The 27,518-nt window shown below is 41.5% G+C and overlaps 1 protein-coding gene and 1 long non-coding RNA gene across 2 annotated transcripts in view; one reads left to right on the top strand and one right to left on the bottom strand.

Annotated features, from left to right (window-relative positions):
- Myo1h (myosin IH) overlaps nucleotides 1-27,518 on the top strand; it is a 130,113-nt gene that overhangs the window by 46,043 nt on the left and 56,552 nt on the right. The window lies entirely within an intron of this gene.
- Nucleotides 254-1,985, bottom strand: LOC104848152. Its single transcript, XR_776329.1, has 3 exons — nucleotides 1,930-1,985; nucleotides 1,247-1,294; nucleotides 254-286 (listed from the first exon to the last, which is right to left on the bottom strand). It is a non-coding gene; the product is annotated as an uncharacterized LOC104848152 (long non-coding RNA).

Raw genomic sequence — 27,518 nt, 5'->3', positions numbered from 1 at the left:
GCAGGTGGCGTTGCTCCATGACAAAACATTAAGAAAGATGTATTTGCTGGGATTTGCTGGGTGCCCAGGTGGAGAAACACAAATGCTGTTAGTTGCCCTCCACCAGAAGAGGAAGGAAATGGAGCAGTGAGAGCTGTCAGAGCCTGAGATGGCTGTGATGAGAGATAGCAAATAGGAGTTCCTGAGAAGGGAGTTTTGTGGGATCTTCATCCAACCATGGTGTCCTTCTGATGATCTGTTGATAGAGTTACCACCAGAGGCACAGGGTGCTGGGTCCCAGGAGCTGCTGAAAGTGATGGGGACAAAGTTCTAGGAGAAGGATCTTCTACCTAGTATCTGTGTGGTGGGTGGCCTCTAGCAGGCCTTGGTGTGCCTCCCTTGAGGCGTTTTCACATCGTCCCTTGTCCCAGAGCTGCTGTAGGAACCTTCAGGAGTCAGGAGGCACAAGCTGCAGCCAGGAGACAGGCAGTGGTGGTACCTGTGGCTCACAACCCCTGCAGTGCCCACACCCCAACTTCAGAAAGCCCTTGTTGCTCTCCTCCAATGGCTTTAGTAACAAGCCACCCAGTGTGGAGTCTCCCTCTGGCTCCAGCCACATCCCTCAACTGACTGCATAGATCCTGGTAGGAAGGAGGACCCCAGGGTGTAAAGATCCTAATCCTTGCAGAGATAAAGCTTCATCCTGAGTCACCACTTCCTACAGGCGCACTCTATAAACTGGATATGCAAACTAGGTTATGGCAGAGAGGGAGGGGCCTGGGATCTTACAAGATGCTAAGTAGAATGAATGTTGTGGACACCATGCAAGAGAAGACTTGGAGGCCGCCATCAGTGTCAAAGGCCACCAAACACTGACAGTGATACCAAGGTACGGGGAAGGGCTGCATTTTATCATTTACAAGGTCCTTCCACATGCACCAAGCACCATGGTCCTCACAACCAGCTTTTAGGGGGACAAAGGACAGATCATCTCAAACTGGAGTCTGCTCCAGCAGAACAAAGCAGCTTGTCCGTCCTGAGACCTGGAGGTCCCACCTCTAGATCAGGCAGTATTGCTTCACCATGACCCTCCCTGTCCCCTCCTGGATATCACCCAAACTCTGGCCCAGCACAGGGCCTAGGAAATGTCCCCCTCAGAAATCCTTCCCAGGAGTTTCCCTCTCAGGCCTCCCCCACTGATATCCATGGAGATGTGGGCCTTTTAGCTGAGGAACAGTTGAGGGCAATTTGAGAGACAGAGCTTTACCTTTGAGCAGCTCTCCTTGCTCTTGTTCCTCCTCTTCTCCGTAGGGAGCTAAGAGACAAGACAGAAAGTGAGGCCTAGCCCCAATTCTCCCTCTCCTCTCCCTAGAAAATGCAGACTCCATATGTTCCTAAATAGTAGGACTTTCTACCTCTAACAAACAAGTGCTCATTCCTCAAGTAGCTAATTTTTTTTTCTCTCTTTCGGAAAATAACAAAATTTCCCACACAATGGGAATCTTCAGTCATAGTTCCTCCTCTCAGGAAGCTCCAATCTCCCTGTGCATCTCAGGTGCCAGGGAGGATTCTGCTTCTGGGGGCCAGAGGCATCTGCAGCCTCTCACGGAGGCCCTCAGGTTCAGCACAGCCCAGCACCTAGAAGCTAGGTCCAGAGGCCTATGGGCCATGCCCACGGGACTGATGAGCCTGTGCTCAGGGCCTTTCCTTTCCAGAGGTCCCAAGCTCTTGGCCGCTGGGTCACAGTATTTGATTTCACTCTGTCACCTCCAGCACCACCGCACAGATGGTCTGAGTCTCTGACAGATGTCCCAGTGCCCACCTGCACCCTGCCCTGTGACCTGTCCCAAAAGAATGGCATTCTAGATTTCCCTCTTGCGAGTGTCTACTGACTTACAAAAGGACAAAAGAGAATCATTGTCTGTTGCGATCTGGCCAAGAGTTCCTTACCTTTCCAATGTTATTTTTCCCTCTTTTGGGAGTAGGATGGATTTGTCTGGAAATGACAGGAATGGAGTCCACCAGTCCACGCCCAAAGGCAAGGATGACATCCTTCACCAAGATATGGAACTTGAGCTCACCCATGTACCATGAACACTTTTTAAAAGAAAAAGAAACTGTCATCGGAAATGTCCTGAGAATTCCCTTAGAGACTGGGGAGCACTGCCAGGCCTGCACCACACGGCTCTGGTCTCATCACAAAGAACATGGGGAGCCGTGTGTGGTGGCGCAAGCCTGTAATGCTGGCACTCGGGAGGCTGAGGCAGGAGGATTGCTGTGAGTTCGAGACCAGCCTGGGCTACACATGAGTTCCAGGTCAGTCTCAACTACATAGTGAGACCCTGTCTCAAAACAAACAAATAAAGAGCATGGGGAGGGAAGAGGCCCCACCCTGCCCGTCCTCTACCTTCCTGCCTGGGCCTTTCTGATCAAGGCCAGTAGAAGACTCCCCCTGACAGGGTTGTCCCCCTGAAACCGAGGTGTCACTACTTCCTTGGGGGGTTCCGCCTGAACTCCTGTCACACAGTATGTAGCTTTGCAAATGTGGAGTTGTCTCTGGCATTGTGGTATTGCACAGAGATTACCCCACTCTGGATTACTCTGGGTCTTCTCTTTCTGCAACTTCAGTTTTCCCGGAGTACACTCGTGGCATTGCCTTAATTCAGGCAGAACTGGTACTTCTTGTATACTTAAGTAGCAGTGAGTTTGGAGTAAAAATCTTGTATACCTTTTACAATGAATTTCACTGTGTTCCGATAGAAAGTCTTTTTAACAGCAACCAAGAAAAATTTCTCTTCCTGTACAAGGGCACAGTGATGAGATTAGTGGTTGTCATCCACTCAGAAACCTGGAAGGAAGACAGTGGAGGTTAAAGGGAAAAAATTTTCAGCCAAAGATTCCTCGCTCAGAAAATCTATCCTTTTTTTGTTTTTGTTTTTGTTTTTGTTTTTTTGTTTGTTTGTTTTTTTGAGACAGGGTCTCACTATGTAGTTGAGACTGACCTGGAACTCACTGTGTAGCCCACTGGTCTCAATTTTTTTTGAGACAGGGTCTCACTATGTAGTTGAGACTGACCTGGAACTCACTGTGTAGCCCAGGCTGGTCTCAACTCACAGCGATCCTCTTGCCTCAGCCTCCCAAGTGCTGGGATTACAGGCGTGCGCCACCACGCCCTGCCTCTATCCTTTAATAATAAAGAAAAAGTGAACATACTCATAAAGAAAGCCTGAGAATATGTGCTGCCAGTCCTACCACCCAATTAGAAGTACTAAACAAAGGCTTTAGAATGATAAGAAAACTTTCATTCTTAGACTTGAAATACTGGATTGATTTGTCAAAGTGTGGATGTGTTTGTGGGCGAATATGTGTGTGTGTGTATAAAAGTTATCAGAGTTCTACATTTTAATTGTCATTGATTCAGAAGATAAAATATCTTTTCGAGATCTGTTGCAGTTTTTGTACTTATTTCTCTGGTGAAATTATTATAACATTCACTTTTTAAGATTCCCCCTCTGCATAGTTTGCTTTGTGGCTAGGAATGGGTGTGTCAGTTTTTATTTGCAGAGAGGAATCTGTAGATCAGTGTTTTATATCACAAGTGTACTTTTTCAGCCATTATTTCTATGAGTATTTTTCTTCCTTAGTTTATTCTCCTTTCTCTCTGAGACTCTTACTCCCGATACATTGGTCTGCTTGATAACAAGGTTGTCTTGAGTGCTACTGTGCTATTTGCTGAAAATGCCTTTGGTCCTATTATTTTTGCTTTTATTCCTTTATTATACATCGGTTGGATATATTTATGTGGCTCTATTCCTGGGCTCTGTTTTCTATAGATGTATTTGTCTAACCTTTCTCTAAGATCCCACTATCTTGTTTACTGTTCCTTGATGGAGAGTTGAAATAGGGTACTGTCTTTCTCAAAGTCCACGTGTGTCCAAGATATGTATCCAAGTGCTATACTGCAGAGTTTATACACAGAAACATACAGTAAGCATTAAATCAGGTAGTGGACAACTTAGTGGGGTCTCAAGTAGCTTGTCCTTTTGCAGATGGAACAGAACAGCTATATTTTGCCACAGTGTGTAGAGATGATGCCTGTTGGTCTTGGACTGTGGACTGCTAAAAAAAACATGTCAGGATGTTACAGATGGCCTCCTGGTCTGGTGTTACACATTGCTGTCAGTTTTAGGAATCACTCCTGGACCTGGTCCCACTGGTCCATGCATGTGGAATGGTTCACTGCGTCAGCCCTGGCTGCTGCCGCCATGAGTCCAACAGAAATGATGCCATCATCAGATGAAGGGAGACCTGTCTTTAAAGTGTCGTTCACACCCCAAGAGCTGCTACTGACCTAAACAACTAAGTTGGGTATGAGCAGGGAAGTAGAGTGAAACAAGGAATTGGTTGGAGTCAAGTTAGAGGCCCTTGACCTCCAAATGCATGCACCCAGAACATTTTCTCTATTCTCAAAGTAAATATATTGAAGTGAAGTTTCAGCTGAGATAAAATGTCAGCTTCTCTACCATCAGATGTTGCCCATTTTATCAGTTAGAAGTCTTTCAGTTACAATCGGGCTTATATAATTAAAAGTTCCCGAGATGGGATGGGTTTCCACCATGATCTGACCCAGCATTTCACAGTGACTTACCCTTCTCACCACCATCTTCCGTCAAAGTCCTAAGCCCACCTCAACTGTGTTTAGACATAGGGCCTGTAAAGAGGGTCAATGAGAGCGTAAGGGGTGGACCCTAATCTAATACGACTAGTGACCTTATAACAAGAGACACCAGAAATCTCTGTCTCTCCCTCCTTCTCTGTCTCTGTCTCTGGCCCCCTTTCTTCTGAAGTATGCACTTTCTTAATGAAAAAAAGTTCTTTGAATAAGCCATGTGACGACCAAGGAAGAAGGTGGCTACCTACAAGCCAGGCAAAGAGCCCTCATGAGAAACGAAATCAGCAGCCTTGATCTTTGACTTTCCAACTTCCAGAGCTGTGGGAAAATTCATTTCTACTTTTTAAGTCACTTAGTTAATAATATATTGTTTTGGCAGCCCAAGCTCACAAATAGAATTACTGAAGTTTTTATTATCCTGCATTAAATTTTGCATCCAAGGTGATTATCTCTTGTTCCTCACCGTAGTGCTGGACCTGTAGGACTATGAGTTTCTAAGCTCAGACATCCCATCCGTTTGCTCATTGCCGTGTTCCTTATACACAGCACATAGTAGGCCCTCCAGAAACACTCTTTGAAAAGCACATGGGTGATTGCATATGAGAATCTACCTGGCTTCTGTAGCCTTTCTGGATGTCATGATGAACATTCACGCAATCCAGACATGAAGAGCCATCAGTCTAGTCCCTGCCTCAGCCTGGAGTACAGTTCATCACTAAATACCAATTTTGCTAGCCAGTGTTCAAGTCATACATCTGACCATTCACTGACTTAACTGAGCAACTTAACAGTTTTTCATCTATAGTATTCTGGAGCACCCAATTATATAGAAAAACATTATAGAACTTTCAGAGCTGTAGAATAAGTTTTATTTGTTTTAGTTTTGTGTGTGGTATGGGGAATTGAACCTTGGGCCTTCACGCTAGGCTCCCTCCCCAGCAGTTTATTATTTTTATTTTTTTTTAAGACAGGGTCTCCCTGAGTTGTTTACTGTTCAGTCTGGATCAAATTTGTGACTCTCCTGTCTCAGCCTCCTGGAGTGCTAGGACTGCAGGTGTGTGCCACCACACTAGGCTTGTAGAATGAAATTTTTTTATCTAGGTAGGACAAATATTAATCTTTTTCCTTAGCTATTAGCATGTTTATTCCTTCACAAACTTAATAATGTTTTGTCAATTTTAATACCTTTACATATGTAATTACATTAAATGTAACTGAATATTAATTAAACAATTGACAACATTTTGATAATTTGTAATATTAACTTTTCAATGAGTATTCAAGCCATCTTTTTATCGCTCAGCATTGCTTTGCACTTTATAAGGCTAACGTCGATTTCTTTTTATGTCTGAGCTTATATTTTATTATCTATATAGATAATACTTTCTTTCTGTTTTTCACTAGAAAATGTATAGCCAAATTGTTTCATGTATTTATCTTGCATTCAACCACACTGCTGAGCTCTCCTCAGTTGCACAGGTTTTTATACACAGTCATAGATTTTCTAAGTACAACATTATTTCTTCTGAAAGCCTCTTAATTTTTAAAACCATTAAGTGAAACATTTATGATCCCTGACTCTTCTAATGAGAATCCATTATCTTCTCCTTTGATGTTGTCTCTCACATCATTTTTTTCTACTTCTCAACCCCTAAGAAGCATCTTCCAGTCCCCTAAACCAGTGATGGTGAACCTTTTAGAGACGAATGCCCAAACTGCAACCCAAAACCCATTTATTAATCACAAAATGCCAACGCTGTGTTTAAACCTGAATGCTGAAGTTTTAGTTTATACAGAACAACTCATACGTTAACATGTTTTGTCTTAAAAGAAAAGCAATATTCAGGCAACCCATGTGGGACCCCTCCTGACTCCCAGCAGCTCTTCTTATTCCCCCATGCCTGTTTCCCGGTAAAGCTTCCTGCTCTTAAAAAAAGAAAAGAAAAGGGCCGGGGATTTAGCTCAGTGGTTCTGACACCTGCCTCACAAAAGCAAGGTCCTGAGTTCAATCCCCGGTACCAAAAAATTAAAAAAAAAAAAAAATAAATAAAAAATAAAAATAAAAAAAGAAAAGAAAAACAACACTCGTGCCACAGGTTGCCACCACTGAGCCCTCGACTTTCCCTGTGTAACTCAGTCCTCTCTCCCTTCTCACTTCGCCTGTCCGACTTCCTTCCTATCCAGCCTTTGTCACTGCATCCTCTGGAACTTCATCTTTATTCACTGAGACTATCAGTTGCAAGGGACAAAAATCCAGGTTAAACTGCTGAGTGTTAGGTCACACTGCTGAAAAAGCTTGGCTGGGTCCAGGGATTCAGTACTCACATCACAGCTGGGTCTTGCACTCTCTCAGCTCTAGTCTCTAGTGACTTTATTTTCTGAGTGCTTCCCTCCTTAAGATGGCCTCCGGGTACCACAGGGTAACTTCCTACCATTTAGCACTCTCCATGAAGAAAATAGAGCTTTTTTTCCTCCCAATAATTCAAAGCATTTCAGAATGAACTATTGTTAGGTTGGCATGAGTCACTTAGCCCTCTTGCAGACCAATCACTGTGGTCAGAGGTGATGCAGAGCTTTCATTGGCCAAGCGTGGGTCATATGCCCATTCTTGGACCAATTGCTGTGGTCAGGAGTGGAGCATTGTTCTAGGTTCTGAGAATTCTTTGAAGCATGGAGGCATTGCCTTACATGAAATTGGGGATGTGGAAGGTCAAACAATAGAAAATACAATAACTATCAGAAGGAAGGAAGTTAGAAGCTATTTCCCTCTCCCATTAACACACAGGTAGATGAGTAGCTCAGTGTATGATGTCTGTTCTACAAGACTATCTGGGATACCAGAGTTCTTCTGTTTTGTAGCTCTGCTCTCTCCTGGAGGCCTCTTTATCTGCATGGTCAAAATCAGTTTGTACCAAGTATGCAATCCAGCCCCTAAGAATTGGAAAAATGAGGGGTAGAAGCCAAACAATGTCCCTTTAAGGAAAGGGATACAGAAAGTACACGCATTACTTCTGCTCAGGTTCCATTGGTGAGAACCAAATATTACTGCAAGGCATGTGGAGAAATGTAGTTTCTCCTTGGTCAGCCGTATGCTTGGCCACCAGGGAAGGGTTTGATTCCTAAAAAAAACAAGGCAAGCAAGCATGCCACATTAGGGCTCAGCTGGTTGCAGCATGAAGTTAAGGGAAAAGAGAGATGGGGCTCTAGTCATGAAAGACTTTATGAAGGAGCGCAGCAGACTGGTTAGTACCTTCCTGTCTAGTCAGTCTCTTAAGTACCCTGTACTCCACCCAAAGCTAAACATTGCTGATTTTTCTGCCATTTTTTATTTCTCTTTGCCTAAAAAGCATTCTCACATCATCCTTCAAAGACTATTTCAAATTACCCCTCCTGCTTGAAGGCTCCATATGGGTCTTGCAACACCAAGAGCTCTTTGTTCGTCTTTTCTCTTGTCTATTATTTGTATTCTTGACTCGTCTACTAGTGTTGCATTTTCTGCTCCTCAGTGGGTGTTTCTGAGTCTCTTGTATAATCATTTCTTATTGAATGGGAGAGGCTGACATTATCTCACCTTCCACCCAGTGGTGTAATGATGTTAGGCTTTGTGGGCTGATAACCTCATTCACTCCAGAGACAACCCAATATCATTCACTCCCATTTAGCAGATATGAAAACTGAGGCTTCTCAAGGCTCGGGTAGTTTTCCAAAGCCACTCACCTAAGAAGAAAGAGAGACTGACCTCGTACCTAGCTTGTTAGATTTCCAAGCTCTTGGGCCTCTTGCCCTATAGCCTTCCATTGCTTTTTAAAGTCGATTGGATAAAACTTTGTCCTTTTGAGAAAGAGTGTTCCTGTTATGATGCTTACGTGTATAGAAGGCTTTCAAAACGTTTTGTATTTTTCCATAAGAGACTGGCTTGGTTGTGGTACTTTTTCACTTTATATATGATTTTTAGGGACAAGAAAGGCTTCCCCGTGATTATGTAACATTTTTACCTAGAGCTGTTGTTATCACTTCAATGGTTAGAGTACTTGCACTACCTGAGGCCTTATTGAACAAAATAAAGATCAATTTTTATAGCTTTCAAATTCCCCCATGGTTGAAACATTTCCACTAAGACATCTTCTGTAGATAATTTATCATACATGTTTAGTACATTTGGTAAGAATTTCTGAAATTTGTCCTCTTCTGTAAAAATTAAATGAAATGGCTGAGTGATGCTAGCCATTGTGGAAATAAATAAAGATCAACTACATGAAAATAAGCAAAAAACATTTCATTCAAATCAAGAGAGTCAGTCATGGTACACACATTTTGGCAGCAACTCAAAAGTGGGAAAATTCAGTGGTAGAGAAAAGCAAGGTTTCAAGTGTGACCTGATTGAGGATATTGGCCTGGGGGAAGCTATAGGTCACTAACCAAGTAGACACCCGGCGTGATTGATGAGGGTACTTGCTTGGCTTGCTTGGGTTGGTCTTCGAGAGGCTGAACGGTGTGAAATCTATAGAGACAGAAAGTGTATCGGCAGTGGCTAGGGTGAGGATGGGCAGGACGGGGAGTGACTGATGGTGGACGCAAGGTTTTGGTCATGAAAACATTCTGGAATTAGACTGTAGTGACGATCATACCACCTTGTTGGTATTCTAAACATTGAATTGTGTAAGTAGGTGAATTCGTAATATGTGTAAATTATTATTTTATTAGGGCATGTTTGTAATACACTGTAGCTATTTTGTTTGGGGGAATTGCTACGTGTATACTGTAGATCATATCTTGATCATTTTCCAATCCTTACCTTCCTCTTCTCCCTCGATCTCCTTCTCCAACTCCAAGTCTGCTTTTCGTTTCTTATCATCTCTCCTTTGTTTAACTCTTTCATTTAGTTATTTAGGTTTCAGGTTTCTCATATAAGAGAAACCATGCAATAATTAACTTTTTGTCTCTGACTTATTTCACTTAACTTTATGGTCTCCAGTTCCATTCATTTTCCCGCAAATGACATTATTTCATTCTTTGTGGCTGAATTGTATTCCATTACACAATGTATACTTCATTATTCTTCTGCTGATGGGCATCTAGGCTATTTTCAGAACTCAGGGTGCCAAAAAGTTAATCTTCCAGAATTTTGATCATATTGAAAATATCAAAGGATAATAACTTCTTGTAACAAACTGTTTCTTTTTAGTATCTATGCATGTTAAGATTTTAAGCACCATCTAGTAAAAATTTGATGTTCACTGAAGTGAAAAAAATCACCAAGCTGTATCATGGAGTGAAAAAACATCCATTGTAGAACTTTATATAAAACACGATACCCTTACATACATATGTGCATAAGGTCACACCCTAAATATAAAGTGTACTTGTGCACAGGCATGTATGTGCACAGAACACTATTAGCTGAAGCAGCAGGCTCAGGACTGGGGGCTGGTTTGTATAATGGTGGTGAGTGAGGCATGGGAAGTTTCCTAAAGATAAAGAACACAACTTTGTAGATAGAAAAAGTAAGAGCCAGGCAAGCTGGTAGTCCGAGCCTCTTGAGAGGCCAAGGTGGGATGATTACTAGATCCTAGGAGTTCAAGACCAGCCTAGGCTACGTAGCAAGCCAGTCTCTCTCTCATAGCAAGTGAGTGTCTCTCCCTCTCTGTCCCTCCCTCCCTGTGTCTGCCTCCCCTCCTCCTGTATTGAGGGTTGAACTCGGGGCCTTCATACTTAGCCAAATCGCCAGCCCTTGTTCCTGCTAAGCTTCTCATTTGCCCAGGTTGGGCACAAATTTATAATCCTCCTGTCTCAGACCCCCAGAGTGCTGGGATTGCAGGTGTGTACCACAAGCTGACTGAAAGACCCCTTCTCTAAAAATAAAATTTTAAATAATAGGTCCAGGCCTAGAAAGAGTAAGTTCTAAGCTTCATGGTAAAGTCATCTATAATTATTGCTGCCTTCCATATGCTCTCATTTTATGAAAATAATGAATGCATATATCACTTTTGCATCTGAAAATTAATAGTAATAAAATTAAAATAAAGTCAATGTGGCAAAGGCCAAAGTCTTCATATTTTGAATCTTGCAGCTTCCCAGTCAACTTGGCTCCCTGAATTTTGAGGGCATAAAGTTTTCGAAACAGAACCATGAGGTGATTTCAACAGGATTCCACAGACCTGGATCTAGGGATGGGAGAATTTTTAATCTTTCGCACTGAACCTGAGCGTCCTGCCTTTACGTCAATAGTCAGCAACTAAAGGGACTAATCAAAGATCAGCAGTGGCTGTAATGTAATCTCGAGAGCGGTGTGGTTTCCACTTCTTATCTCCCTGTAGCAGCCCTGGTGCCCACAGCCGTAAGGTGACAGCCCCGCCTCCCACCATGAATTATTAACTCCGTTCCACCTGGCCAGCTAGAGTGGCCTCTACCTTGTTGCTGACTGTCGAGGGTCGCTGGATCATAAGCCTGTGGGAAGCAAGTTCCAGATGGCTCAAGTGGAATAGTTTTTAACACACTCTCCCTCCAGGCACAATGGAATCCAAGGTAATGGGACGTAAGGGTCGCCTCTCCTCTACCAGGTGTAAAAGACAGTAACATTGGGTCTCTAATTGGCATGGAGAAAAGAAAAAACTTGGCTTACAGATAAGATTCCAAATTTATTTGTTGAAAAAATTTTATTTAAGATGATCAAGGAGATGTCTTCCTCTTGTTTGACTGAGGGAAGTGAGGTGATTTAGAATCAAAGTGTGGGGGGATTGCTAACTCATTTCAGATTGTTCTAGAATCGTGTGCTGTCCGATTAAACTTTCTGTGGTGATAGAAGTGGTCTGCATTATACCATCCAATACAGTTGCCACAGACCACAGGTGACTCCCGAGCACCTGAAATGTGACTAGTGTGTCTGAGGAACTGAATTTAAATTTACTTAATTTCTGTTCATTTAAATAGCTACATGTGGCTTGCAGTTACTATGTTAGTGCATGTGGAGCCTTAAGCAATTGTGACCTAGTATTGAAGAGACTCATAGGTAATAGTTGCCTTTACATCTAAGACTATTTGCAAACTTTCTTTATTATCCCAGATATATTCTGTTTACATACAAATACAATAAACCTCAAATTAGCCCAGGTAATAGTTGATTTAAGAAGCGAAACAGTAGCCCTGGGGGTTTAGCTCAGTGGTTCCACTGCCTTCCTTGAAAGCCCAAGGTCCCAAGTTCAATTCCCAGTACCAAAAAAAGAAATAAGCTAAACAGTAGACAGTGAAAAGACTCTACTGGGGAGGGGAGGTAGAAGAAACTCCAGTGTCAAATGTATTTCTTCATTCCAGGGATTAATTATAGGCATAAAGACTTCCAGGGACAAGCTTGCTCACTTGCTTTTCTTTTCTTTATTTTTTATAACAGTCTCATTTATTGTCTATTTAGAAAACATTATCTGTTGACAGATTGCTTCTCTTTCTCAAGACGGCCACAAACGTTACAGAAACATTTATATATGCAGTCAGAATAATTTAGTAGCTTCCCACACAGGCCTCATGTACCATGAAGAAACTCTAGCTACAGTCCTGTCATCGATCCATTCAGTCAATTATCCATTTCTATAGCACCAAATACTGTTGCCTTGGCAACTGGTAACTCAAAATGGCACTGACCTTGAATGAAATGTATTGAATACCCAGAACAAGGTCCTGGTTCCACTTGACATTGCTGCATTCTATCTCAAAGCGGCAACTCTAGGAAGCATGCTTCATTGGAAGAAAATAATGTAGTTGCTTGGTAGAGCGGGATATTCACGGTCCCAAGTCTTGCAGAAGATGTGCAATAGGTAAGTGTTTCCTTATGTAGCACTTCTTAATGCTCTGGCTATATGACATTCCTGTCAAAGTATGTACTTGGATTTATCTATATGTCATTAGACTGTTTTTAAAATGAAGGAAGTTCTCTTTCTTTACAAATTCTGATTCCTTTTGAAGGACATAGGCAAAACATACCAAATTTATGCATCAGTGATCTGCAGCTAAAGTCACATAAGGAGCTGTAACTTCATCTCTCCTAAATGCAGCAAGCCATATAAATTGTTTGGGAAGGGATATTCTTTACGTATCAAGGCTGAAAAAATAGTCTTGATCACCAGGGACTAATAACCGGGGCTACAATGAAGCTGAAGTACCCCGTCTTCCACTGGCTTCCACACCCGCCTCCGTGTGTGTCTCTAACTCCCAGCCCTAATTTACCACCCTAGTGCAGACCCCCAGCTCTCCCATCATCTCTTCAGGGATTTAGCATGTTTAAAAAATACACACATACCATGCTTTGGTGTTTTCCCTGAACTTTCCTCTTTTATGAAGATACCCACATATATGTAAAATTGATATCATTCTTATGCCTTTATTAATTAGCGTAAGATTCCTCAATCCAGCCAGTTAGTCCACATAAGGACTACGGGGAACTTAGAGGGGATCTCTGTCACCCTGACCCCTTGAAAACATTATTTGGATGGAGTACTACTCCATTTTTTAAAATTTGAAGAGTCAGCATCTTGGGTGGGTCCCAAGAACATTATGAGTTGGGGGGGATAACTTCATGTGGTTATACAGTACACGAGTTCATTTGTACATATCCTCAAAAGGACATGGTTGTAGAGATGAAACAAAAGTTACTGCCAGAAGTTAGGGAGCGAGGGGAAGGTGTTCCTATAGAAGGGACATGTCCTTGGGCATGAAGGAGACCCTCTGAAATCTCCTTATCACGGTGGTTGTAGAAATCTACATGAATGATAAAAATCACATAGGACTACGCGCACGAACACAAGTTCATATGAAAATTGGTGACGTCTGTGTAAGATCTGAAGACTGTACCAAGGTCAGTTTCCTGACACTATAGTTCCGGTACCTTGGGGAAAAGCTGCAGTGAGGGTACCCAGGATCTCTCTGTACTATTTCTGTAACGTGTCTACTATTATTTCAAAGTAAGAAGTTAAAAAACACTGTTGGAAATATTAGAGACGCTTGCATAGAGACGTGTCCCCAGAGAGGCCTGGGTTCGATAGCGAAGCCCAAGGAAGAGCTCAGTGTGAACAGTGGTGTAGATGGTGACTGAGCCCTCGCTTCACGCCACTGGTAGATGTTGGCAAATTCAGTTCATGGGGAGTACATTCAAAGCGCACTTTATGCATTATCTGGGCAGTTGCCTCTTTTAGTTGGGACGCAGGCACTTGGAAAGCAGTTGGTCAGCGCCGGGGTTAGGTAGTGAGGAAGAGACCATGGCTCATGCCCGTGTCCAGTGTTTGTAGATGACCGCCCCCAGGTTTCCAATAAGTGCTTCCCCCCCACCGGTTCAAATATATTCTTATGACTTTATAACATGAAAAAAATCAAAATGTAGTAGGTCATTTAAAGTTTTAATCTTAAAATAAGTTAAAATGTCTTTTAAAATAACTGAAACTTTTAATTTTAAAATAATTTTAAATTTTAAAGTAAAATAATACATGTGCATGCCTATAACCCCAGCTACTCAGGAAGCTGAGGCAAGAGGATTGAAAGTTCAAGCCTAGTCTGGGCAAATTAGTGAGACTCAATCACAAAATAAAAAGTAAAACCTGTCTCACAAGCACAAGGACCTGAGTTCGATTCCCCGTACCAAAAATAAATAAGTAAATAAAATAAAAAGTAAAAAAGGTTGTAAATGTCACTCAGTGGTAGAGCACCCCTAGGTTTGATCTGCAGGACCACCAAGAAGAAAAGAAAACCAAACAAAAAAAACAAACAGCAGCTCCATGTATATGCTCACGCCTTCTTCCTAAAATGAATTGTTTGTGCAGGGGGACCTGAAGTACAGGGAAGGAAAAAATAAAAATAATTCTAGGCTCACAAAAACAGTGCAGAGAGGGCCCACATACTTCTCAGAGTCCCGTCTACACCGGGACAGACGACACAGTGCGTGCATAGCTCTGTGTCATTTCGTCACACAGATTCGTGGAATGAGCCGCACAGTCAGGAGTAATTCCGTTTACACTGTCTCACGTGCTCATTCGTTAAGCTCAGTGTGGCTTCCTAGACCCTTCCTGGTGTCTAGTGAGTAGCCAGGTCAGCTCAGTGGTAGCTAAAGTGGTGTCCAGCTCAAGTATTGGGACCAGCACATAACTGAACTGGGTAAGCTTCTTGGGTCTTATTTCAGATATCTTCATTTTTAATTTTGACACATTTTGGTATGCCCAATTTAATTTGTTAAATGTTAACGATACAGAATTGTACAAGGTAAAGAAAAAGGAAAATTATTCCACATTCCCCAAACTAGAAATACCTCATTGTTGGTAACATTTAATAGGTATCATTCCAAACATCTCGTACAGATGTGTAAGGCTGGAAAGTTAATAAAGGTTTGGAAATTTAGCTGATCTATTCTATTTTATAAAACAATTAAACTTTACTTAAATTAAGTGAAAAAGAAATATCAAAGTTAAACTGAACTGGTATATTTCAAGTGAAATTTCTTCACAAGAGATATTATTTTATTAAACTGTGCCTCCAACTTTTAAAAAGTTACTTTTAAAAAATTAGAGCCTCGGTTATACCTAAGGTTTCAGTCTTAGGCAGGATCTATGGATATGAATACTGAGAAAGGCTGAGGGTGGTAGTACATACCTGTAATCTCAACTACTCAGGAGGCTGAAGCAGGAGGATCAAAAGTTTGAGCCCAAGCTGGACGTGGTGGCTCACGCTTGGAATCCCCAGCACTTGGGAGGCTGAGGCAGGAGGATCCTGTGAGTTCGAGACCATCCGGCTACATAGTGTAAAGAAAAAGGAAAATTATTCCACATTCCCCAAACTAGAAATACCTCATTGTTGGTAACATTTAATAGGTATCATTCCAAACATCTCGTACAGATGTGTAAGGCTGGAAAGTTAATAAAGGTTTGGAAATTTAGCTGATCTATTCTATTTTATAAAACAATTAAACTTTACTTAAATTAAGTGAAAAAGAAATATCAAAGTTAAACTGAACTGGTATATTTCAAGTGAAATTTCTTCACAAGAGATATTATTTTATTAAACTGTGCCTCCAACTTTTAAAAAGTTACTTTTAAAAAATTAGAGCCTCGGTTATACCTAAGGTTTCAGTCTTAGGCAGGATCTATGGATATGAATACTGAGAAAGGCTGAGGGTGGTAGTACATACCTGTAATCTCAACTACTCAGGAGGCTGAAGCAGGAGGATCAAAAGTTTGAGCCCAAGCTGGACGTGGTGGCTCACGCTTGGAATCCCCAGCACTTGGGAGGCTGAGGCAGGAGGATCCTGTGAGTTCGAGACCATCCTGGGCTACATAGTGAGTTCCAGGTCAGTCTCAACTACATAGTGAGACCCTGTCTCCAAAAACAAAACAAAACAAAAAAAAAAGTTTGAGCCCAGACTGGACAACTTGGCATCTTAACAAAATCCTGTCCCAAAATTAAAAATATGAAAAAAGGGCTAGAGCTAGAGCTCAGTGCAAAGAGAGGGCAGGAGAAGCAGGGAGGGAAGAAATTTGCACTTTAAAAAATACTGAGACAGTGAGAGCCCAATGATCCTACCTCCCCTGTCCCAAACTCCTGATTTTTAAAATACACAATTTTTACATTGGCAAAGTTCAATTACATTTATATTCTGTTCTGTAATTGCAGTTCACATTGTTTGCAGTCGCATGTCCTTCATGGGGGTGAGTGGTTTTTTAAAGCAGAGTTGAATCTAAACCAGGTCACTGTGTTTGTCTTGTGTTAGGCAGAAATGTGAATACTTTGCCTCAGTGAGCCTCTGCTGTATATTTATCTTTTGACTAGCAAAATAAACCTTTTACATCAAAATCTTGAAAAGCCAAATCACACATATTTTCACCCCTGGAACTTATGATACACTTTTACATAACTTCCCAATGAGCCATGTGTTTTACATCATCTGCTCAAAAACTGCTTAAAACGTTAGGCACTGAGTTCAAGACTGTTGCCTGTTCACCATTTCTCTAATTTTATTTCTAAAGAGATTATAAATTCCGGGGACCGGGCACCTCTTCATGTCTTCCACATAGTAGATACTCAGAATATATTTGCTGATTAGTTGCTCAGATTTTAGGTTTGCTTGAAAAATAAGAACAAAGCCCCTATGGCTATGATGGTTGTCCCTATCAACTAGAACCACTCGAATTTCCAATGCGATTGTATTAGTTCTTCACCCCTGTAATGAAACACTCAAAGCTGGGTGACTTCATAAAGAAAAGAGATTTGTTTAGCTCACAGGCATGGCATTTGAGGAGAGATCACATCTCCAGACAGGAAGTCAGAGTGTAAAAGAAGAATTCTTTTATAGTCAGACAAAAGAATTAAATTAAAATAGAAACATAAAAGATACCATTGTATCATTATAAAGATGTATATCCATTGGAGGTTTATAATAACTACATTTTAAACAAGTATACATTTTATCTTTCGTTTCCCTATTTTTTTGTCACCACAAACTATTCAGAGTAATAGCAAAAGTCAGAAAAATAAAATTTCAAATAGTCATAAATATTTACCTTTATTTTTTAAATATTTGTCTTCATGGATGCTGTGTGAGCCGCCCCCCCAGTAACAAACCATAAAAATCCCAGACCACAGTGCCTGAGTTAGGTGCCCAAGAAATCACTCCCTGGGGAGTGAATATTCCCCAGAGCTATATCTGGTGTCTAGCTAAATAGCTTGTATATTTTGCTTTTCATGTAACTGCGGGGACAGAGAAGGTCTCTTTCTGAAGAAGAATCCTGAGGACCAGTGGTATCTTTTTGCTTTTGTTCTGCCTACCCTTAACAGATTTGAGATTAGGCCCTCCTGGGTCACCTTTGGGAAGGAAGGGCAAAGGCCAGGGACCTGTCCAGTATGCTGAGTTCATTGTCTCAAGAGAGAAGCCATGCAGCTGATGCTTCCAATCTGGAGGAAAGAGTGTTGGAAAATCTCTAAAAATCCTAGTTGTCAGCAAAGAAAGAATTGACTTCACAGTTCTGCAGCCCAGAAGCCTCAGCTCCCCAGAGCTGGAGCTTGCAGGAGCCCCTCCTGGGGTGTCTACAGAAATGACCTAGTGTAATTTACTGTAAAACGTGCATTTTTCATATGATTTCACTAGATAATTTCGCTACATGCTGAAGTTTGAGAAGTATAGACTATGCAGCCCTAATCCAAAAATCTGAAACTTGAGGGCTAACAAGATGCCACAAATGGAAAATTACACACTTGACCTGCTGTTATGGGTTGTAGTGAAAAACACAGATACAGGCTGGGCATGGTGGCACATGCCTGTGATCCCAGCAATCTAAGAGACTGAAGCAAGAGGATCACAAGTTCGAACCCAGCCTGGGCAATTTAGTAAAACCCTGTCTCAAATTTTTAAAAAGGGCTAGTACTACAAAACAAAAAACAAAAAACAAAAACAGGTACACTGAAAATATTGTATAAATTACCTTCAGGCTATGTGAGTAAGATGTAGATGAAAGAAATGAATTTCGTGTTTAGACTTGGGTTCCATCCCCAAGATATCTCACTGAATATATGTAAATATCTGAAAGAATCCAAAGCCCCAAACCCTCCTGCTTTCAAGCATTTCAAATAAGGGGCACTCAAGCTGTACAGTCTAGTTTTAAGTGATTTCTAACTTAATGTTCCACAAGTCGTACCCATTTTTTTACCTGGGTATTAAACATCCCCTTTGGGAGAGGAATATTTTAAAAGTCAGGTTGAAAGTTATCTATTTTGTAAAGTCATTAACCCAAAAGGACTTGGAATGAGAATTTTTAAAAAACATTTTGCATTCATTACCCCAGATAGATTGTAGTATTACCCATTGTCAACATCCAATCTCTGTTGTTTAAGGACCCCCCTCCTACTATGAAGTATCTTCTGTTCTGGGGAAAGCTAGCTGAAGATGCCCCTGAAGGCAAGAACATTTCTGTTTTACAAGTTCACCCATAAGTTGTTAAGTAAACAACTCCAAGGTGCTTCCATGAACTTTGGAAAACCTAAATGTGATTGAAACTGATGTGCTCCATTAAAAACCACTATAAAGTTCCAAACACCTTTTTTCCCCCTAACATTTATTATTAGAAAGTGGTCAGATACTTCTGGGCCTTGCGTTCAGTGGTTTTTTTTTGTTTTGTTTTGTTTTGTTTTGTTTTTGCCCTCTCCTTACGCTGAGAAATATGGCTGTGCTCTTTCAAATTTTTCCCCTCCACCTGCAACTCCCTTGAGCCAATTAAGACTACATGAACTGTTCTCAGTTTTACTAGGAGACAGTCTAATCCCTAAGGTAATTTAGAAGCATTATTCTGTTTGCTGATATTCATAATTATACTCATTCAGTGGTGATTAAGAGGCTGCAGCTGTATAATAAAACACCAACAGTCTTCTGGTCGTTAGATGAAAAGATAATCCTTCATTTCAACTGTGGAGCTGTCAGTGTTGAGTCCATTAGACACATAAAAGCATGCAGTATTATCATCCTCCCATCAGCAAGTTTGATCCCTGTCAGCTCCTCAAATCGAAATATCAGACCATGCTTTCCTTCTTGATGTACATTCGATTTAAAACTGAGCTGCCACGGAGTTACTACCACTCAGAATTGGGGACAGCAGCTTTCTGAGGGGTTTCTCTAAGAGCTGGACCTATCTGGCTGCTCACTGAGCCAATGTTGGTGAAGTTCAGTGCCAGAAACTGCTGCCTGCTCTCTGCAGAGTTCAGTTTTGGGGTTTGTGTTTCACAAGCCAGGAAGCAACAATGGGACTGAAAAGGTGACATCTCAACTGGAACTCGAAATGACAATGATGTGACTTTGCAGAGCTGTTAGGTACATGAAAGTAGGAACTGCTGAGAAGAAAGATCTTAATTTAGAAGTACCATAGCAGCAGGCTCGAGGGATATATTATAAGCCATTAGACTTGTATTTGACCAGGTTGTATTTGAAATCCCACTTTGCTTGTCTTGGTGGGTGTAATTCTAAAGTACCACTGATTGCGAAATCGAGTTCCTAAACAAAAGGGAAGTACGTGCATACAGGGGTTGGCACATTTTTTCTGCAAAGAGCTACGTAGAAAATATTTTAGGTATTTGTGGGCCATGCAGCCTGTGTGGCAACTACAGTAGTCACCTCTGTTACAGCACAAAAGCACCACACACACATAAGTAGACGTGGTTCTGCTCCTGCAAAAAGTTTATGGACACTAAAATTTGAATATCATATGTTATTATTCCCCTGATTTTTCCCCCAATCATTTTAAAATGTAAAAACCATCCTTGGCTCAAAGGCCCTCCAAAAAGAGGCAGTGGGCTATTTTGTGCCTGCAGGCCATAGATTGCTGATTCTTAGTATAGAGCATTAACACTTTCACTTGTAGAATTTCACTAACCATTAGGCTAGTTGGGCTTCTACAGTGGCTTTCACTATGAGTTTTGCTTTCTCCTTAAGAGCCCACTGATCTTATCTGCCATCTCCTTGCCATTTGACTCTGACCAAATGCAATTTTTGATAACCTATCATGGTAATAATGAGAAGCGAGTGTTACATACAAATATCAGAATTGCTGTAACAGAAAATACAATGACATGCATCATTGTTAAGAGTTTGTGAAAGCCAACATCTATTTTTGTTCACATGCTTATTATCAGTGCATTCTGGAACCCTCACTGTGTAGTCTTCAGTACACAGAGCACATATGATACTAGAAGTGTTTTAGGTCTCTGCATATTCTTGTATGATTTGCTGTCTATCAGATAAGATTTTTTGCCTATCACTTTTGGGAAAGATCCTGATGATCCCCACCTTTTAAAACTGACTCTCAGCTGGCCACAGTAGTGCATGCCTATAACCCCAGCTATTCAGGAGGCTCAAGCAGGAGCATCAAAAGTTCAAGGCCAGCCTGGGCAACTCAGTGAAATCCTGTCTCAAAATATAGGAACAGTTGGAGATGCAGCTCAGTGGGCACGCACCCTTGGGTTTAAGCTGTAATACTTGGTGCTGCAAAAAACAAACAAAAACGACCTGGCTGTAAGATAAACCTTTTCCTGGGAATAGGCTTTTGGGTCTTTGCGTTTGAGTTTTTGTAAAAAAAAAAAAACAACTAAGACGTAGTCATTTAAGAAATATACATGGAATCCATCCGGGTGTCCTTGCTGGTGCAGCAAGTGCTCCGTAACTGTTATTATTAAAGATGATTTGCAGTGTCGGTGCCTGGGACGCGGCCTTCCTTTCTGAGAGGGCAGGAGGTAGCCAGGGAGCTGTCCTGCTGCTAACTAACCTAACTGTGGGCTGGATTTCTAACCAAACCCAGACGTTTGAGTGCCTCATAGTTCACAGGGAACCTGACAGGCAGTTGTATTATGAAATCTGACATGCTGAATGGGCCCCTTTTAACGATATTCTTTACCTGTCTCTTTGTGTTAAAGAGGGAACAAGCAAAATAGCAGAGGAGGGAGTCAACGAAGGAAGGAGGGAGATGACAGGTGGAATAAAATATCGGGCAGTTTCATGTGCAGGGCTGATGTAGATGGCGTAACAAGAAAGGCTTGCACAGAACAAATCTCTATTGTTCCCCGTCATCTTTAAATGAGTGTCAAAGTAGGCAGGGGGGCTTTGACCGTTAACTGCACAATTTAGCCAGCCTGTTGTGTCCTGTGGGCCCCACCTCCTTGGAGTTTCTCAGATTAGAAAAGAAGGCCCCAGCCCCTTATAAATGGGCCATCTCTTGTTCTTTGTGTCCAGACTGCCCAGTGTGAAATCCACAGTGACGTTAAATGTTTTCTAATGAATAATTACTAAAAGGAAATGGAGGTCTATATGTGTAATGGATTGTAGCGCATTAAAATGTTTTATTTTGCACACAAAAATGTTGTCCTTCACAAGCACCATGATTGTTGCAAAAAGGCTTTTGTGCCAGGACCTGTTTCAATGGATTATCTGCAAGCGTTTCCATCCCAAATGGAAATCAAAGGGCGCCTTTGGCAAACTTAATGTTTTTCAAGATGGCAGCCATGAAACACATTTAGTATTTAAAGTTGCGGGTTTTAAAGGAATGTTTGAACTCAAGAGATTTTCTCACTTACTTTCCCCTCTTTTGATTTGAGAAAGTGAAGCAGCTCCCCTCAACCTCTGTCCTGTACCAGCAGCCGGAGGGTCAGCCTTTACGAGATTCTTGAAGCCTATTTCTTAGAAACAGGCAAGAGATCCCAAGAATGGCTAGTTGGCACTTTCTCTTGGCTCCCCTTCATACTTTTTTTCCTGGATGTGTACAGATAAATAGGAGACTACAGGGAACTTCAAATGTTACCTTGGTGTGAACTTATCAAGAATTTCCCAATGGGTTTTATAGGGGAAGCTCCTGGGATCTGGGTGGCTATTCAGTGTCTTTCTAAGTACCAAGACTTTTGGGTCTATATACCATCTCTAACTGGTTTATGACAAAATTAAAGGTAATTTCTGGTGCTTTTTAGATTGCGGTAGAAAGGTGAGCTTCAGAGTTTCAATGTTGTTTTGTTGCTCACTAGACAACCTATATACCCAGGGTCTGTCTTGCCTTCCTCTCTCTTCCTGTCTCTCTCTGCCTCATCTCTGTCTCAGATTTCACTAGTAAAGCAAAAAGCAATCTGCTGCAACCCAAATGTTGGGGAGCTGGAGGCCAGACTGGTTTTCTGATGATCATAGACTAAACTTCTGTGAAAGGTATAGTTTCCTAACTCCATGGTCATCTGCCTTTATGGGGGTACAGAGTAGGTACATTTGTTTCTCCTGGAGAATGTATGAACTGAAACCCAAAGCAGTGTTGCTTTTTTTCTTTTGTGGAAATAACCATATTGAAGTATTATATAAAGAAAAAGTATGATGCATCTCTCACCTGTGAATTAGATATATCAACAGAAATAGTTCTTGGTTACAAGATGGTACCCAAAGTCCTCTCCTTGTGTTAAGCTTTAGATATTACACAGCCGTAAGATTTTTGTTAATGAAGAAACAAAAAACTCTTTAATCTTTTTGAAGATATAACATATATCCACCTTCCCAACCTATGAACACAGCTGTCTGTCATGTCATTCTTTTTTGGTTTTGATTATTTACCTGCTGTCGCCACGGTGTAAGTAATTTTCCAAATAAAATAAAGCCCTCGCCTGCTTGGCTTCACCTACTACAATTTTATAAAAAAAAATGAGTGAAAAAAGTGTGGAGTTCCTCATAGGGACCAATGTCTCATATGCTTTTCTTCAATTGGAGACACAACAGAATTATGACACGATGTTTTTTAAAAGCCTTTTATTGTGGGGTATAACCCCCATACTGTAAAGTACATGAAACACATGTGCAGTTTAATGAACTGTTATAAAGCATGCACTCATGTAACCGCCACCTAGGTCAAGACAGAATGCGGCAGCACTGGAGAACCCCCTCCTGCACCCCATGCGTTAAACTCCTCATATCCACCCAACGCAAGCACTGTTTGGATTTTTGTGACTTGTGTCTGAATCTTTTACTGAGTATTTGCTCTATGTGTGTGTGTGTGACATACATCATTCAAAAACTGAGACTAGTTTCACAGAGTGAAGGCACCCTTGACTGTAACCGATATGACAATGCATAATTCTGTCTTGATATGTATCAAGAAAAATAACTGGAAACCCCAGTGTGTGTGCTGTGCACGTGAAAGCAGGGCCCTACATCAGTGCAAATCAAACAAAAAAGCCAATTGGGTCAACAGTAGAGAAGTTGAGATCTTGGCAGAGTTAAACCTGTAATTGAACATGGAACTGAGAATCATTCATAATTGCCTTTTGGGTTGCAGCAGATTGCTTTCTGCTTAAATTTGGGAAAAGGTTCCAGTAGCATTTATTGCTCCACTCCTTAAAGGATCCATAATTCTTCCAGTCAAAATAAGGGATTTAGGGCCAGGAATTTGGCTCAGTGGTTCCGCCGCCTGCCTCGCAAGCACAAGGACCCGAGTTTGATCCCTGGTACCAATAAAATAAAATAAAATTTTAAAAAATAAGGGATTTACCCATACGCTACAAATCAGCCGATGATGGGGAGCATTTAGAATTCTGTTTTGCTTAAAGGATGATGGGGTTCCATGGACTACAAGCTTTATTCGAAGAACATAGTCCTATATTCAGCTTCATAGTCTTATCGCTCGAGCTCTAGTCTGGCCCAAAAGGTATGTAGTCATTTGTTTCTCTTGAATTAGAATTTTATTACTAAAAAAATGCTATCCTTGAACTGTGGATATAGCTGTGTGAGAGTTCTTACCTAGCAGACACCAAACCCTAGTTTTGATCCCCAGCATTATAAGTAGTAATGACAGTAACAGCAATTCTACCCTCTATGTTTTGTTTCATAGGAAAGAAAAAGAAATATCTTTTCCTCACTCATTGCAAGGTTCCTGGCAGAGCCTATAACAATAGAGTAACAAGAGAAACACACAAATTTATTTCATGTGAGTTTTATATGAAATAGAGCCTTCAGAAAAAGAAGCCCCCCCAACAGGGAAAACTGTCTTTTGTGCTTAGTTGTATGACAAGTAGTCATGCAGCAGTCTGATAGGACAAAGGTAATTGACTTAATAATATAGTTGTCCCCTTATCAATTAGTGATGTTTTCCAAAATTCTGTGGATGTCTGAAGCTGTGAACAGTAATGAAATATATATGTATAATACATGTTTTTTTTACACATACACATCCATGATAAAGTATAATTTATAAATGAGACACAGTAAGATATTGACAAAACAGCAGTAAAAGAAAATAACTAATTGTTAGGTCAAAGAAGACCCATAACAAAACCAGCCACAAGAAAATTTAAAGCAGCAGTTTTATTGTCTCTGGCAATCATACACATGGGTCAGGAATCCAAGAGTGGGTCCCCAGCCAGGAGTATTTGGGGCTATATGGAGCTCTGGGTGTAGGAGATGGAGGTAAGGGTGACTGGGAAGAGACAAGGCTAGGCTGCCCCATAGGTTGAGCTAAGTGCTGTTATCCTAAGTTGTTACTCTCTTTCTGAAATGGCTTCACCTGGTAAAGGTTGAGTTAAGTTCTACTTTCCCAAGTTAGGTTTTTATCTCGGAAGAGATGTGGCTGTCTGCGTCAAAGTGGATGCTGCATTGTCTCCCCACAGTAACAACATACTGTAATAGAAATATGTGAATATGAGTTCTATATCTATATATATAACTATAATTATAACTATAGATATATATATATCTATATATACGTGGGCTGCAGGTACCTGGAGCAGCAGATCAGATGGCACTACTATAATAAACTGGGAAACCTTAACAAGTCTGTTCAGATTCTCTGTGTCCCTGTGGATACATGAAGACCCCTCTAGTATGAGAATCTTATGACCTGCCTTGAGGGTAAAGCCAGCCAGATTTTACAGGGGATTTCTTTTTCCTAGTTTCTATTATCTCTTTTGTTGTTTTCTCAAATGCCAGTGTGCAGGATCGCACAGGATATCCTGAACCCTGTCAGTTTCACTGGCTGCAAGCAACAGAAACAACCTAACTTACGACAAAAAAATAATTAATTGTCTCCTTCCTTTGGAGCATAAATGCATGGAGCAAGGATGGAGGGTCACAGTCACGGTGGTCTTTGCAAAACCTCACTCCCGATTTATTTTTAGTCTTTCATCTCACTCCTATTCACCCTCTGTCTTAGTTATTTTCTTCATTCTGAGACAAAATACCCAACACTCAAATTTAAAGGAGGAAAGGTTTATTTGACTCACAGTTTACAGAGGTTTCAGTTCATAGTTGGCTGGCTCCAAAGCAATGTGGCATGACAGGAAGGCATCACAGAGGAGGAAAAGTTCATGGCAGGCAGAAGGCGGCAAGGCAAGCAACAAACAATGACCCTTTTTTTCTCCCTCATATTTTATTACAGGATGCCCATCCTCAGGTGTGGGTAGCACTCACACCCAGGCTGGGGCAGCCTTAATCCTGGCATCACACCGTGATTCAATCCCAGCGTTGCATATCTTAGATCCAGCCACCTCCAAAAAGCCCACCTATGCCCATCTGAGACTTGGGGGGACATCTAGATACAAGCTGTAACATCCTCTGTTCAGTGTATTAGATATACATCCTTTAACAGGCTGGTGTTCAGGAGCAATGTATAGCTTTGTTTTGCCCATGAATTAATTACATACTAATTAAATAGTAATTTGGTTGTGTTTTTCTTCACAATGCTTTCAACATTTTCCCTAGATTTTGTGAGTATCCTTTGTTGCCCCTGATCAAGGCATAGTACTCCCTGGGGTGCATCTCCCAGGCTAACCCAGTCCCCCGGGGTACACACTGAGTTCGCTGCCAAACCAAGATGTCAGCAGTGGCCAACTCATTCTTCATGCCCCTCCAGTGAGGCCTGTGTACCCAGGGAGGGTTATGGTAACCTGAGTTGTGTCCCACACCCTCCCTTTAGCTAGAAGAGGTGGGAATATTATGTGGGTGGTCCCCACCTGAGAGAGGATGCTCCCATGGGAGAAGTCGGAGGAGGAAGTGTGCATGCTTAGATATCCAGAACTGCGATAAGAAAACAACATGGGACTACTCTGAGTCCAGTGTCTGGCGGGACAGAAGGAAAAGCAGCCAGACACCAGAAGTAAGGACAGTGTAGACAGTCAGGTCCCTGGACCTCCTACCTTGTGTTACGGTGTCTGGCCCATGCCCCAGTCTTGGGTCCCTAGCATATACATGCATACACTTGGCTCTCTGTGCAGATTGAGATTTTTTTTTTTAAAGTGCACTGAACGTGAACTGACCACCATAGTCATGATTCCCAGCAGTACTGCCTGCCAAAAAGATAATCAAAATCTCCAGCTGAGTGGTGAAAACGAAAATAATACCAAGAGATTTCTGAGGAAACTGCATTTTTCATACCCAGTTTGTCAAAGAGGATTTGAGGGCCATCTTTTTGGTTCCTTTTTGCAAAGCAGGCTCTCCACATGTCCCTGGACCTAGCAGTCCTCTCAGAAAATGCCACTTCCTGGTTCCTTCACAGCAGAGACCACATTACAAGTGGGAAGATACCTATTGTTAGGTTGTTTGTGGCACTAAAAACTAAAAAAATAATACTGGACATGGAGACACATGCCTGTAATCCTAGGACTCTGGGAGGCCAGGGCAGGATGATTGCCTGGGCAACCTAGCAATTTAGTGTGAGCCTATCTCAAAAAATAAAAAATTTTTTTAAAGGTTTGGGAATGTAACTCAGTGCAAAGGCCCTGGGCACAATCCACGTAGCATACACACACATGCACCCCAAATGAAAACCAACATGTCTGTGTGTAGAATTGTCATCTCCCTGAAGATGGGGACTTTTTTCTAGCTCGTTCATTTATGGACCCCAAGCAAGCAGACACAACCAGATGTGCATCCGAGAATCCATGAATATTTGCAAGCTGCCCAGTTTGCCATGAACTGCGTTGTAGGCAGCACAAATAAACAGGGCCATTAGCCATTTTAATATTACTAATTATGTTTCATTGGCAGGAGGAATACATCAGGGTTAACCACTGTTGATTATCTTTCTCTAACTTGTGTTGTCTCTCAGACCAGGGACTTTAGCTACAGTACTCCTTCTTCTTTGAATTCTCTTGGCACAGAACTGGGGAGCGGGGAGCGAAATTGCTCATAAGAAAAATCTACTGAGTGCCTATTATGTGGCAAAATTTGAGCTAGAAGCAGGGAACACAAAAACAAACAGTGTTTACTTTCAAGGGGCTTTTATAAGAGGTTCACCTAAGATCAAAGAATTGAGGGCCGGGGATTTATCTCAGCGGTGCCACCGCCTGCCTCACAAGCTCAAGGTCCTGAGTTCAATCCTTGGTACCAAAAAAAAAAAAAAAAAAA

This window comes from Fukomys damarensis, unplaced genomic scaffold (assembly GCF_012274545.1).
Source record: "Fukomys damarensis isolate Sample0158 unplaced genomic scaffold, DMR_v1.0_HiC HiC_scaffold_12, whole genome shotgun sequence".
NCBI lineage: Eukaryota > Metazoa > Chordata > Mammalia > Rodentia > Bathyergidae > Fukomys > Fukomys damarensis.
This window is presented reverse-complemented; position numbering and strand designations above follow the sequence as displayed.